A 13,328-nucleotide genomic window follows, 5' to 3' on the forward strand; every position below is an offset into this window, starting at 1 on the left:
AAAATCCACGTTAAATCTTTAACAGATTTGTTGCAAGATACTTACTAGATTTTTAGTGAGAGTCTATGAAATTGTTGTTTTTTTTAGATTTCGACAAAATCTTTTGGCGTATTACAATCAGTGCTACAAAAGATGCTTGACGATATCCTTGTTGCCCTGCAGTATTTTTGTAAAATTCGTGTCCAATTCCTTGCAGGATTCTTGGACCCATCCTTGAATAATTTCTTTGTAAATTTCTTGAGCTATGTTTGGTGGCTATAAGTTACAATTCCTGGAAGTCTCTGGAGATCCAATCTAGAAATAATAAGGTGATTAAAGGGTTCCTAAGGAAGATGTAATATTTTACACGAAGAACGAGTAATGCCTTATGAATTTACGTACTGTAATGAAATTAACACCATGGGCATTATAAATTATTTCTAAGTGTGATGATTCTCAATGGTTGTATGACCCGATGTTCGGTGTATTGCCCATGATATTCACGGAGTTCTACATCTTGTGATTCTTTGCAAGTATAATGTGGTATTATTTACATATTCTTAACGTTATGTTTAATCATGATGGGTTCCTGAGAATATCTTGAACGATAACTGTTTTATTTACCAGATATTTTTTTACGGTTACCAGGGGAAATCTGAGATATTAAGGAAAATTACCAACTGCTTGCTAGATGTTATTGTTGTATTTTTGAAAGTTTGAAATCCGAAGAAACATTAATCGGGGGTTGTGAGACGCTTGGGCCTTCCTTAGCCGAGTGGTTAGAGTCCGCGGCTACTAAGCAAACCTATACTGAAGGTGTCTGGGTTCGATTTATGGTCGGTCCAGGATTTTTTCGTAATGGAAATTTCCTTGACTTCCCTGGGCATAGAGTATCATCGTACCTACCACACGATATACGAATGTGGAAATTGCAACTTTGGCAAAGAAGCTCTCAGTTAGTAACTGTTATGAGCTGAGAAGCAGGCTCTGTCCCAGTGAGGATGTAATGCCAAGACGAAGAAGAAGGTACGCTCGAAGATTCTCAAAGGGGTTCGTGACTCCAAAAAGCAAGGGAACCACTGCGACTAGGGGAAGCCGCGTGACGGAATGGAACAAGAGAAATCACTTTCATCCAAAGCACACACACGTTCCTGTGGAGTGTCGGCCTTGGCGAGAGCTAGCTGTGGGATACATATATTTACAGCGTTTAGATAGCGTTGGAACCCGGAGCGATTGCAAACCGCCAAGAAATGGGAAGCTATAAATTTCGATCGTCGATCCTTGGCATGCAAGCCGGGAGTATCTTCCCGCTCGGAGGGGAACTTGTTGGTTTCCGTGCGGCACCGAGTGAGATGCTATTTCCGAGTGAGTATAATGGCGCAAAATTTGTTGAACCGGGGGGTAACGTACCGTAGTTTTTATTTTTCGGTCTTGAGGAGAAGGCAATTTGCGGAATACCATACTACACACTGGAAGCATTGGCTGAATGTGATTTGATCGAAAAATGTGCCTACCACATTGTACTTTCGTTGCTGTTGCCGACGTTGCTGTCTGGTTACGATTATAGCCAACGGGGAGGGAATGTCTGCATCGAGCTCTTAGTTTGTGGGTTAAGGAAATTGAAAAATCTAATAAAAGATTGATAAAGAAGTTTGAAATTATGCACTCTTTGCTCGATGTGCAAGGGTGAAATTGATGATGCTGATTTTCGCATCATTTTCAAGGTTGGTATGCAACAAATGATTTCAAAAGCAGAAGTATTTAGACAATTAAAATATCAATATACTCCATAGTAATAAAATATGACATGTCTTCTATATAATTTGTCTATTTACAAATGTCTAGCACTCGATAAATAATTGATGAATCTATATGTATTTGGAAGCATTCGAAGGAAAACTTGATGGAGTTGTAGTAACTTGCTTGGCCCTGCATATTGGCCTGCAAGTGTGTATCAAACTTCAAAATGATGCTTCCGGGAGCATATTCAGAACCATTAGATGCCTTGGTATCAAACTACACGCTTGTATCATTCTTCATTTTCAAGGACAAAAGGTTGGTGAAGGCATAATATCCATAGATTTACTCGTTTTTGATTCAATCAAGATTACATGGGTACAGAAATATGGCTTTCTGTGTGTTTTTCCAGAATATCATTTTTTCAATTTGCAACATATGTTCTCATAACCCTGAGGAATCATCTTTCCCATATTATAATTGTTAATTAAGGCTGGGTTTATAATTTGATTAACAGTTTCGTACAAGAACTAAAATGACACTGACACGTTAATTCTTCCAGTGGGCATTTATGCCCTTTGAAGGAAGCACCTCACTAGACAACGTCCAGTGGCCCAGTCGGAAAACATTCCTCACGAAAAATTTACCGGCCTGAGGCGGGAATCGAACCCACACTCCCTAGCACGATGCGGCTAAATGCCTGGTGACACTAACCGTACGGCTACAAAGCCCACCATAATAACTAACTCAAATAATAATGTACTGAAAAAATCATAGTTCGAAAAACTGATGTGCAAAATTTTCGTGCAAAATATTCAGTGAATGATGTTTTCCAGATAGCTTCGACCTCAATGGATCTGCAATAAATATAAGAGCTATGCGTTTCATGAAACTTGCTGAGTTAGAAATATTTGTTTCACATAACTCCCGAAAATCGAACTTTTTTCAAAAATCTTAAAGGGCAACCTCTAAACGTTATTTCTCAGAGTTCTCCTCATGCAAAATGTTGATTGTAATATCCATTGCTACCATTCGGAGGTTGAGCCCCAAGTTTTCTGACAAAGGGAAATTTCTGATATGTGATTGTGTTTCAAGGTGATTTTTAGTCGATTGTTAACATTTACTGTCAACACTGTTTTCAATAAACTTAACCCTGCTTTGATGTTTGTACAATGCACAGCTATGTAACAATAATATTCTATTGAACATCAGTAACCTTTGTTAACCTTTGCGTACCCAACGTCAGTTTTTAAGAATTTTCAAATCCTTAATCAGCTATTAAAAAGACATTTTCCACCGATTTTTTCGAAATAATCGGCAAGCGATCCAGATATGTCTTTATTTTCAAGGGTCACAAAAAGTAAGCGGTTAAACTTATGGTTTCGATGTTATTGCGGATTCCGTTGAGGTCAGAACTTGATTATTATGATATGAATTATGAATTTATGATTTTTAAATCACTTAGACTGTTGCTTTTCGATATTTTTACACATAAAACACTATCGATATATACAATCATAAGCAATTGAGTGTTTCGACATATGTAGACACAAAAATCCGTTTATTCGTGCCAGATATATCTGGGATGCTACAAGGGAGGCGGTCAATCTCACAAAGTTATCAGAACCAGTAGTGCGACACATCAATCTTCATGATTTTTCAAACACACCTCACATCTTTTTACGACCGTTATCGGGGAGTCGTAAAATGTATCAGCCGTAAAAAAATATCAGAGTTATAATTATGTTTTATGCAACGTCTAGATGTTGAAATGCTGATCCGAGTTAAGCATAAGCATAGATGACCGTAAAATTCGTAGTTGCTACTCCGTGAATGCCTAGAACAATCGAAGTTGCACAAAGATTTTATGAATGGGGCTTGGGATTAGCTTACCATTCTCAATGTGCACAAATCTAGAGCTCAAATTTTATACGTCAATAACGGCGCCGGCCACGTCCTTACGGTTATCGGGGAAGGGAAGGAATGTTAGTTCGACAACCGTTCTTACTAGAGACCGAGATCATCTCTGCATCTCCACAGTTGTCATGGAAAGGATATTGGGTTAGTGGGATAAGGTGATGCGATCCATATAATCACGCCTAACCAGATTCGCGAAATAATTCAATAATCGCATTGTACGCCGAAGAAGTGTTCGTCACTCACCCACGCAGGAGCAAGCGATGCGATCAATAGATCAAACATTATTAATGGACCGAGCACTTTCTCACTACTGTACTACCGACGCACGACATGTTTGATCCTGCCCTCCTCACCCGTCATGAATTTTTCCAAAAAAAAAAAAAGAACTGAAGAATATCTCTAAGATAACGTAGTACGCCGACATTTTTAATGTCAAACTATTCAGACTATTATTATTAATGAAGAAACAAATGGTTTATGTATATTAAAGTTACGTACATCCGATCAAGGGCTGAAGCTAGGCGAATCGAACTGAATATCAATACGGAACGCCCTCCACCTTCCGGTACTTCTTTATTGGCACGCAACATGGACCCTAAGTGCAGAGGATCAACGCGCCCTTGGTGTTTTCGAACGGAAGGTGTTGCAGACCATTTACGGCGGAGTGCAGATGGAAGACGGAACGTGGAGAAGGCGAATAAACCATGAATTGCACCAGCTGCTAGGAGAACAAACCATTGTCCACCTCGCAAAAATTGGGAGGCTGCGGTGGCCCGGGCATGTCACCAGAATGTCGGATAAGCCCGGTGAGAATGGTTCTTGAAAACAATCCGACCGGCACAAGACGACGTGGTGCGCAGCGAGCAAGATGGGTCGATCAAGTTGAGGACGATCTGCGGACCTTTCGCAGAATGCGTGGCTGGCGACGGGCAGCCATGGACCGAGTCGAATGGAGACGTCTCCTACGTACAGCAGAGGCCACCCAGGCCTTACCCTGACTGGTAAGGTAAGGTAAGGAATACGGAACATAGGAATACCCTTCAACTGTAATCCAGATTTTCATGATAAGTTCAAAATTTTGTCGTAGCTGGTAACACGACTCAATTGAAATTGCCACGAGGCAGTGTTAGTGTGCATGAAACTTGTATTATCCGCATCCGCATCTCGAGATTCTGACCACTTAGAAATATGGCGTCTTCGGTGAAGTTGTGCAGTAGCTGCGAAGTTGCTGGGCTATCATTATTCAATTCAAGAAATTTGAGACTTTCCTTAGTGAGCATGGAATTTTCGTTTTACGGATATCTCAGAACCCTGACCACTTAGAAAGATGGCATCTTCGGCAAAGTTGTTCAATCTCTTGGCTTGAATAACACTGCGGAACACGTTTTTGCCTCAAGCACCAAAATACCGCTATTCTCTCAATTAAGGATTGATGAATCCATTGCCGTTTTCAAAAATATCATATCACGTCTAGTTTTTTGACTATTTTAGCCTTCTTGCATGCAAGTTTACCAGCTTGTAAGACAATTTATTTGCTTAATTTACCACAGATTCCAAACTTTATGTGTATAACAATACTTATCCGCAAAGTATATAATATTTTCGATGCTGAAAAAGTATTTTTTGATGTTTTAAAAAAGTATTGAATTTTCCCATATAAGAGATATGAAAAATTTTGTATGGAGACAGAAGGCATGTCGTAAAAATCGGTTTAATCTACATATAATCGTGCAATTTCAACCAAATTTAATCCAAAATGAGAGCTTAAGTGAGCGGTTCCACAGAAAATGACGACTTTTTTCCTAAATTTCATTTTTATATTTTTTGATTTGGATGAAATTTTGCACATGCTTTCTTTATGCCCAAAAATGCCTTTTTGCATCATCGGCTCGCCATTTTGACTCTAGCCTTACTTTTGAGAAGAGCCTAAGAAAAAAATCCTTAATTTTCAAAAAATTATAACTTAGAAACGGTTTGTCCGATCAGTTTGGTGCCTTCCGCAAAGTTTTAGGTTATTGTTGGGACTATCTGGAAAAAAATATACACTGTAAAAACAAATGTTGTAATTTTTTATAAATCGAAAATAAAGCTTTAAAATCAATTTTCTCAAAAATCCTATTATTGATTTTTTTCATATTTTTATAAGTTAAAGTACACAAAAAATGAAGTCTTTTGCACAGTGGGTCAAGATGGAGAAATCATGGACAAAAAAGTTATGATTTTTTGAAAATAGGTGAATTTTTCAATATGGTCTAAATAAACTTTTTTTACAGTGTATATTTTTTTCCAGATAGTCCCAACAATAACCTAAAACTTTGCGGAAGACACCAAACTGATCGGACAAACCGTTTCTAAGTTACATTATAATGACCGAAAATTGAAAATTATATCATAATTTTGTATTAAAATCGCTGTATCTTTAAAACGGTAAACGTTAGCCTGATTTTTCCTTATAGCTTTTTTGTTGTAAATTTTGCGTACTTTCATAAAATCGAGTTGAAAAATATTTAAAAAGTTTATTATGACCATTTTCAAAAAATCATAACTTTTTTGTCCATGATTTCTCCATCTTGACTCACTGTGCAGAAGACTTCATTTTTTGTCTACTTTAACATATAAAAATAAAAAAAAATCAATAATACGATTTTTGAGAAAATTGATTTTTAAGCTTTTTTTACAGTGTATATTTTTTTCTAGATAGTCCCAACAATAACCTAAAACTTTGCGGAAGGCACCAAACTGATCGGACAAACCGTTTCTAAGTTATAATTTTTTGAAAATTATTAAGGATTTTTTTCTTAGGCCCTTCTCAAAAGTAAGGCTAGAGTCAAAATGGCGAGCCGATGATGCAAAAAGGCATTTTTGGGCATAAAGAAAGCATGTGCAAAATTTCATCCAAATCAAAAAATACAAAAGTAAACCGACATTCGAATTCAAATGGAACCGCTCAAGTGCAAAATAGTATGCTTAGGGGATTTAATCACAAAAAAGTATGATTAATTATATTAATTATATAATTTTATGTAAATATCAATAAAACCAGTGTTTTACACAAATTTGGTGACCTGTAGCTAAAAATTGTGACATGCTGGAACATTTGTGGAAATGGCATCAGATTCAGCAATCCCAAATCAACTCGAGACACATAGTTTCATCCTTGAGACACGCAAAAATGTCATTTTTGTTACGCTGTGTAATAATAGTCCTCGAGCTACTGAACAACTTCGCCGAAGACGCCATCTTTCTAAGCAATCAAGATCCAGAGTTATCCGCAAAACAAAAATTCCATGCTTACTAGCGCCACCAGGTAGCAAAATCTCTAATTTCATGGCGTGAACAATGACAACGGATTTGTCGACGGCGCCATCTTTCAGCTTCTTCTTATTATTATTTAGCATTACGTCTTCACAGGGACAGCTCCTGCTTCTAAGGTCAGTATTCTGATGAGCACATCCACAGCTTCATTGACTGAGAGCTATATATGCCAATGTTGTCATTTTCGCATTCGTATGTCATATGGCAGGTACGATGATACTCTATGCCCAGGGAAGTCAAGGAAATTTCCATTACGAAATGATCCTGGACCGACCGGGAATCGAACCTAGACACCTTCAGCATGGTTTTGCTTTGTAGCTGCGTACTCTAACCACTCGCCTAAGGAAGGCCCCAAACCATTTTTATAAGTAGTCAAGATTCGAAGATATCGGCAATACATGAGCATGAGCATTAATGACCATACATTTCGTATTTGCTACTCCGTGATTGGCCAGTGCATTCGAAATTGCACAGAAATTTAATAAATGGGGCTTGGTACTAGCCTACTATTCTCAATATGGAATCTATGACATTTGGTCGAAAGACATTTGGTCGAATGACATTTAGTCGAATGACGTTTGGTCGAAAGTACATTTGGTCGAACGGACATTTCGTCGAATGGACATTTGGTCGAAAAGGATGAATTGCAACAGAAAGCATATGATATTACGTTGAACCGACATTTCGTGGAAAAATAGTGCTCGAATCTAAATAGTATGGAAGCAAAGTTTTACGTTTAGTCTGATTAGCATTTTGTCGCTTTAGCATTTTGTCGCTTTAGCATTTTGTCGCTAATACAAGAGTGCTTGAATAATTGAAAAAGTATCAGCCATTTTACCAACAATTTATATGCGTTTAGTATAATTTTGTTATTAAATTTGATGGACGCTCTTTCAATATATTGATCAAACTTTTACGTTTTGACATTTCATGCTGCTTTTTAATTCAGGCATGTTCTGCAATTTGAGATAAGTTGATCTTATATGGAAACAAGCCAACTTTTGTCACCTCAGTCAACTCGTCTTCCCCTACCCGATACATAGAATTAGCACAATTGTCATTTTTAATAATCCAAAGCTTCTACTGCAAACTCTGTTATTTACCCGAGGTCATCAACACTGTCAGCCATATATTTGCTTGAGGAATGTTATTAAGCTGGAAGTCACGATAAGCCAATTGGCTATAAGTAGAGTTACCGACACCTAACATTCACCTCGCCCTATAGCTTTTCCTTGAAGCAAATTTTTCCTGTTGTTTTAGTTCTGATTTCCGAATTCAAAAATCTCACCCACGTCCGTGAGCTGCAAGACCCGGAATAGAAAGATACCGAACACTCTCTCCGAATGATTCCATCAGAACGATGATATTTCATAAGAATAATAAATAAAGAAAACATCATGTTTACATCGTTAAGTAATAACATAACTTCTTCTTCTTCATCATCTTCTTGGCTAAAATAACTTGTCGAGCAATTTTCCAAAGAATGATAATATTTAAAAAGAATAATAAATTCACTAGTGTTAAGTATTTCAGTCAATGTACAAAAAACTACTAAAAAGTTCATTTGTGTAATTATTGAAATCCTAGAATTTGACATAACTTCAAATTACAAATGAAAATGTTATGAAAGTTTAAAATAAGACTACATAAAATGTTCTATTTTTAATGAGCAACAGTTAATAATTCAGATCATTCAAAAGAATAAGTTATCTTATCAACTTTGCAAAACTTAGAAAACAATAATAAAAATTACCAAATGTTCTTTCAATAAACAAATTAAAAATAAGCATTCAACCAAATTTCCGTTCAACTAAACATCATTCGACCAAAATCAATGTTCCAAAGCCATTCGACCCTTGAGGGCTTTAGGACATTTCGTCGAATGACATTTGGTCGAATGACGTTTGGTCGAATGACATTTGGTCGAAAGTACATTTGGTCGAATGGACATTTGGTCGAATGGCTTTAGAACATTTATTTTTATCGAATGATGTTTAGTTGAACGGAAATTAGGTTGAAAGCTTATTTTGAATTGGTTTATTGAAAGATCATTTGGTAAAATTGATTATTGTTTTCCAAGTTTTGCAAAGTTGATAGGATAGCGTATTCTTTTGAATAATCTGAATCATTAAAAGTTGTTGAAAAAAAGAGAACATTTTATGCAGTCTTATTCTTAAACTTAATACACATTTTATTTGCAATTTAAAGTTATGCTAAAATCTAGGATTTCAATGGTAATTCAAATGAACTTTTTAGTAGTGTTTTGTACATTGACTAAAATACTTAACTCTAGTGAATTTCTTATTCTTTTATAATAGCATCATTCTTTGAAAAACTGCTCGACAAGTTATTTTATAATTCAACGATGTGAACATAATGTTTTCTTTATTTATTATTCTTTTGAAATATCATCGATCTTCGTAATGAAGATCAGCTCATCTGATGGAAGCATTTGGAGAGAGTGCACGGGATCTTTCTTCGAATTCCGGGTCTTGCAGCTCACGGTGGGTAAGATTATTGAATGCGAAAATCAGAATTAAAACGGCAGGAAAAATTTGCTTTCAGGCGAAGTAGGCCGTCATCGAAATTTGTACGCGTCGTTGATGATTGTTGCTCACGATTTCGAATCAAAGAAAATCAGTTGGTTTTGCACTGACACAGCTTAAAAAGAATCTATGACATTTGGTCGAAAGACATTTGGTCGAATGCCATTTAGTCGAATGACGTTTGGTCGAAAGTACATTTGGTCGAACCGACATTTCGTCGAATGGAAATTTGGTCGAAAAGGTTTATTTGAAACAGAAAGCAAATGATATTTGGTCGAACCGACATTTCGTGGAAACAATAGTGCTCGAGTCTCAATAGTATGTAGCATTTTATCGCTAATACAAGAGTGATTGAATAATTGAAAAAGTATCAGCCAATTTACCAACAATCTATATGCGATTAACAAAACGTTGATATGCAATTTGATGGACGCTCTTACAAGATGTTGACCTACCTCTTGCGTTTTTTAAGCTGCTTTTTCGTTCTGCATATTTTGAGATTTGAGATAAGCTAATCATGAATGGAAACAAGCCAACTTTTTCCACCTCAGTAAACTCGTCTTCCCTTACCCGATACATAGAATTAGCACAGTTTTCATTTTTAATAATCCAAAGCTTCTACTGCAAACTCTCTTATTCACCCGAGGTCATCAATACTGTCAACGAAGCCAAATATTTGCTTGAGGAATGTTGTTAAACTGGAAGTCACCACAAGTCAATTGGCCATAAGCAGACTTCTGATTTCCGCATTCAAAATTTTTACCCACGTCCGTGAGCTGCAAGACCCGGAGTTCAAAGAAATGTCCCGAGCACTCTCTCCGAATGCTTCAATCAGAAAAGCTGATCTTCATTACGAAAAACGACGATACTTAAATAAAAATAATAAATGGAGAAAACATTATGTTCACATCGTTGAGTAAAAACATAACTTGTTGAGCAGCTTTCCAAAGAATGATGATATTTTAAAAGAATAATCAATTCTCTAGAGCCAAACTTTTCAGTCAATGTACTAAAAAGTACATTTGAACATTCATTGAAATTTATTTATTATATTTTATTTATTCAACAACAGTTAAGGATTCAGATTATTCAAAAGAATACGTTATATTTACGTTAACTTTGCAAAACTTAGTAAACAATAATCACTTGTACCAAATCATTCCGTTCAACTAAACATCATTCGACCAAAATAAATTTTCCAAAGCCATTCGACCAAATGTCCATTCGACCAAATGTCCTTTCGACCAAATGTAATTTCGACCTAATGTCATTCGACCAAACGTCATTCGACCAAATGTTATTCGATGAAATGTCCTAAAGCCCTTAAAAAGTATCTGCATGCTATATGCATGTTAGCGCGTACAGGGATACTTTTTCAAGTCAATATGTGTTTTATCACTTTGAAATGCAAGCTGAAAAGTCATCATTGTTGCCAAAACGAATGACGGGCTACTTAGCCTTAAGGTGATTATAAAACGAAGCCAAACTTTTAATTTTCAAGTGCACAAGACAAAGGTATCTGACAACAGTTCGTGTTGAAAACCTATCAAGTTGCTTGCTTGCTTGTGGCGACCAATGGGATAGATTTTCAACGAGGATCGCTGTTTGGTTCTCAAGTCTTGTGCTCTTAAAAAATTGAAGTGTGGCTTCGTTCTATAATCACCTTAAAGAAAACCTGCATGGCGAAGTCATAGTTTAAGGAAACCTTCATGGCGAAGGTGACGGTAACTCTACCTATGACGAATTGGCTTATTGTGACTTTTAGCTTAATAACATTCCTCAAGTAAATATATGGCTTTGCTGACTATGTTGATGACCTCGGGTAAATAGCAGAGTTTACAGTAGAAGCATTGGATTATTCAAAATGAAATTTGTGCAATTTTTTTGTATCGGGTTCTTACCCGATACAAAAGAAGACAACTTGACGAGTTGACTGAGGTGATAAAAATTGGCTTGTTTCCATTTAAGATCAGCTTATCCCGAATCGCAGAACATGCCATGCAGCATGAAACGTCGAAAACGTAAGAGGTTGATCAATATGTTGCAAGAGCGTCCATCAAATTGAATAACAAAATTTTGCTAATCGCATATAGATTGTTGATAAAATGGATGATACTTTTTCACATATTCAATCAATCTTGCATTAGCGATAAAATGCTAATATCAACGATAGTCAGACAAAACGAAAAACTTTGCTTTAATACTATTTAGACTCGAGCACTATCCTATCCAAATATAAAATTTTATTTCTATTGCAACTAAAATGTTTCGACCAAATGTCATTTCGACGAAATGTCAATTCGACCAAATGTACTTTCGACCAAACGTCATTCGACTAAATGCCATTCGACCAAATGTCATAGATTCATTGAGAAGGACGAGCTCTCGGCTAAGTGTCTCTAGCACTGAAATGAGCAGCTTAACGAACTCCTTAGTCGTATCATATTAAAGACATGCGAATGAAAACCACTGCTTGTTCAATTCGAAATTTTTAGCAAGTGATATCAGGTTTCTCAATCACGAAGTGTTATTGGCTTGTCAGATTTTCAATATAGGGAAAGGTTACTTCACTCTATGATTGTAACTGTTTATCAATTCTCCCATATTGCATACCATCCTTTGAACTTGCGAATAAAAATGCACACAAATCTCCCAGACAAAAACAGTTTTCCCCTTTAAAAATAAAAAAAAACCCATGCCATGGAACCACTCACTGAGAGGGAAAACCATCACCGTACACCATCGAGTGCGAATCGTAATTTGAAAATTCCGGAAGTGCGAGGAAAACTTCTCAAATGGCAATTTGGTACGTGATCGGATTTGATGATGTCGGACAGCCGGCTTTACAAGTCAATCAAAAAACCACCGGCGGCGGTCCAGCCCAGCAGCAATTTACTCGATAAAGAGTGAAAACTATAATTCATCAAATTCTTCTAAACTTGCTCGGTTTCCACCCACTACGAGACGGAGTGTTCAGTAGGAGGAAATGAACGAGAGGGGTTTGGTTTTTGTTCCGGAATGAATGATGGGATAGTGTAAACTCCCGTACCTGGTTTTTGTTTGGATTAGAATTTACCCAGTGGGTAGTCTTTTGAAATTTATTAGCTGTTTGGTTGTTCCGAATCCTGCAGCTGGGACTTTGCTGGTCAAGCGGGGCACCTTCACCCGAGTTGCTGCAGTAAATTTAATCTTATCTCACTTCTGAGTCAAAGCTTGGCAAACACTTTTCGCCTGACGTCGTTATTAATGACTATTTCTAATGGATTTCGTTTGAGGCTCGTCTCGGTTGTTTTTCCGGTAGTCGTGCTCCGGTGGGCAAGTTCGTTCTGACTTGCAGAACTTGAGCCATAATTAGGAACGGGGTACGTCTGCATGAGTTGGAGGAAATAACGAGACAAGCCTTGTTGAATGAGGGTTCTGACACCGAGAGGGACTTTTATCAAGATGATTCCGACACTTTTTCCGCTGCACCAGGACGACTGACTGGTGCAAATGCTCTGGTCTGACCGGATGGCTTTGCGCCACGATGGAAGGTTATTTGAATCAACGCGATAATGAGTTTCGTGTTTTAGGTGAGTCCAATTCGTTTTCTCCTGTTGTTCGGTGAAGTTTTGGAAAGGGAACCTCCTTTTCGCGCCAAGAAGTTCATTCTGATTAAGTTTTCCAAAAGTCATGCTCGCTTCATTAGGCAGACAAATTTGAATACGATTCGCAGCTCGTTTCATAAATACCTCCTCTGTACATTGACGCCCAAAGGTAGCAGTTAGTTTTTGTGAACAGGGATGAGCAAGTTGAATGATCTGAAGCATGCGGGTTGGAGTGATGGGAGTA

The sequence above is a fragment of the Aedes aegypti genome, chromosome 3 (assembly GCF_002204515.2).
Source record: "Aedes aegypti strain LVP_AGWG chromosome 3, AaegL5.0 Primary Assembly, whole genome shotgun sequence".
In the NCBI taxonomy this organism is placed as follows: Eukaryota; Metazoa; Arthropoda; class Insecta; order Diptera; family Culicidae; genus Aedes; species Aedes aegypti.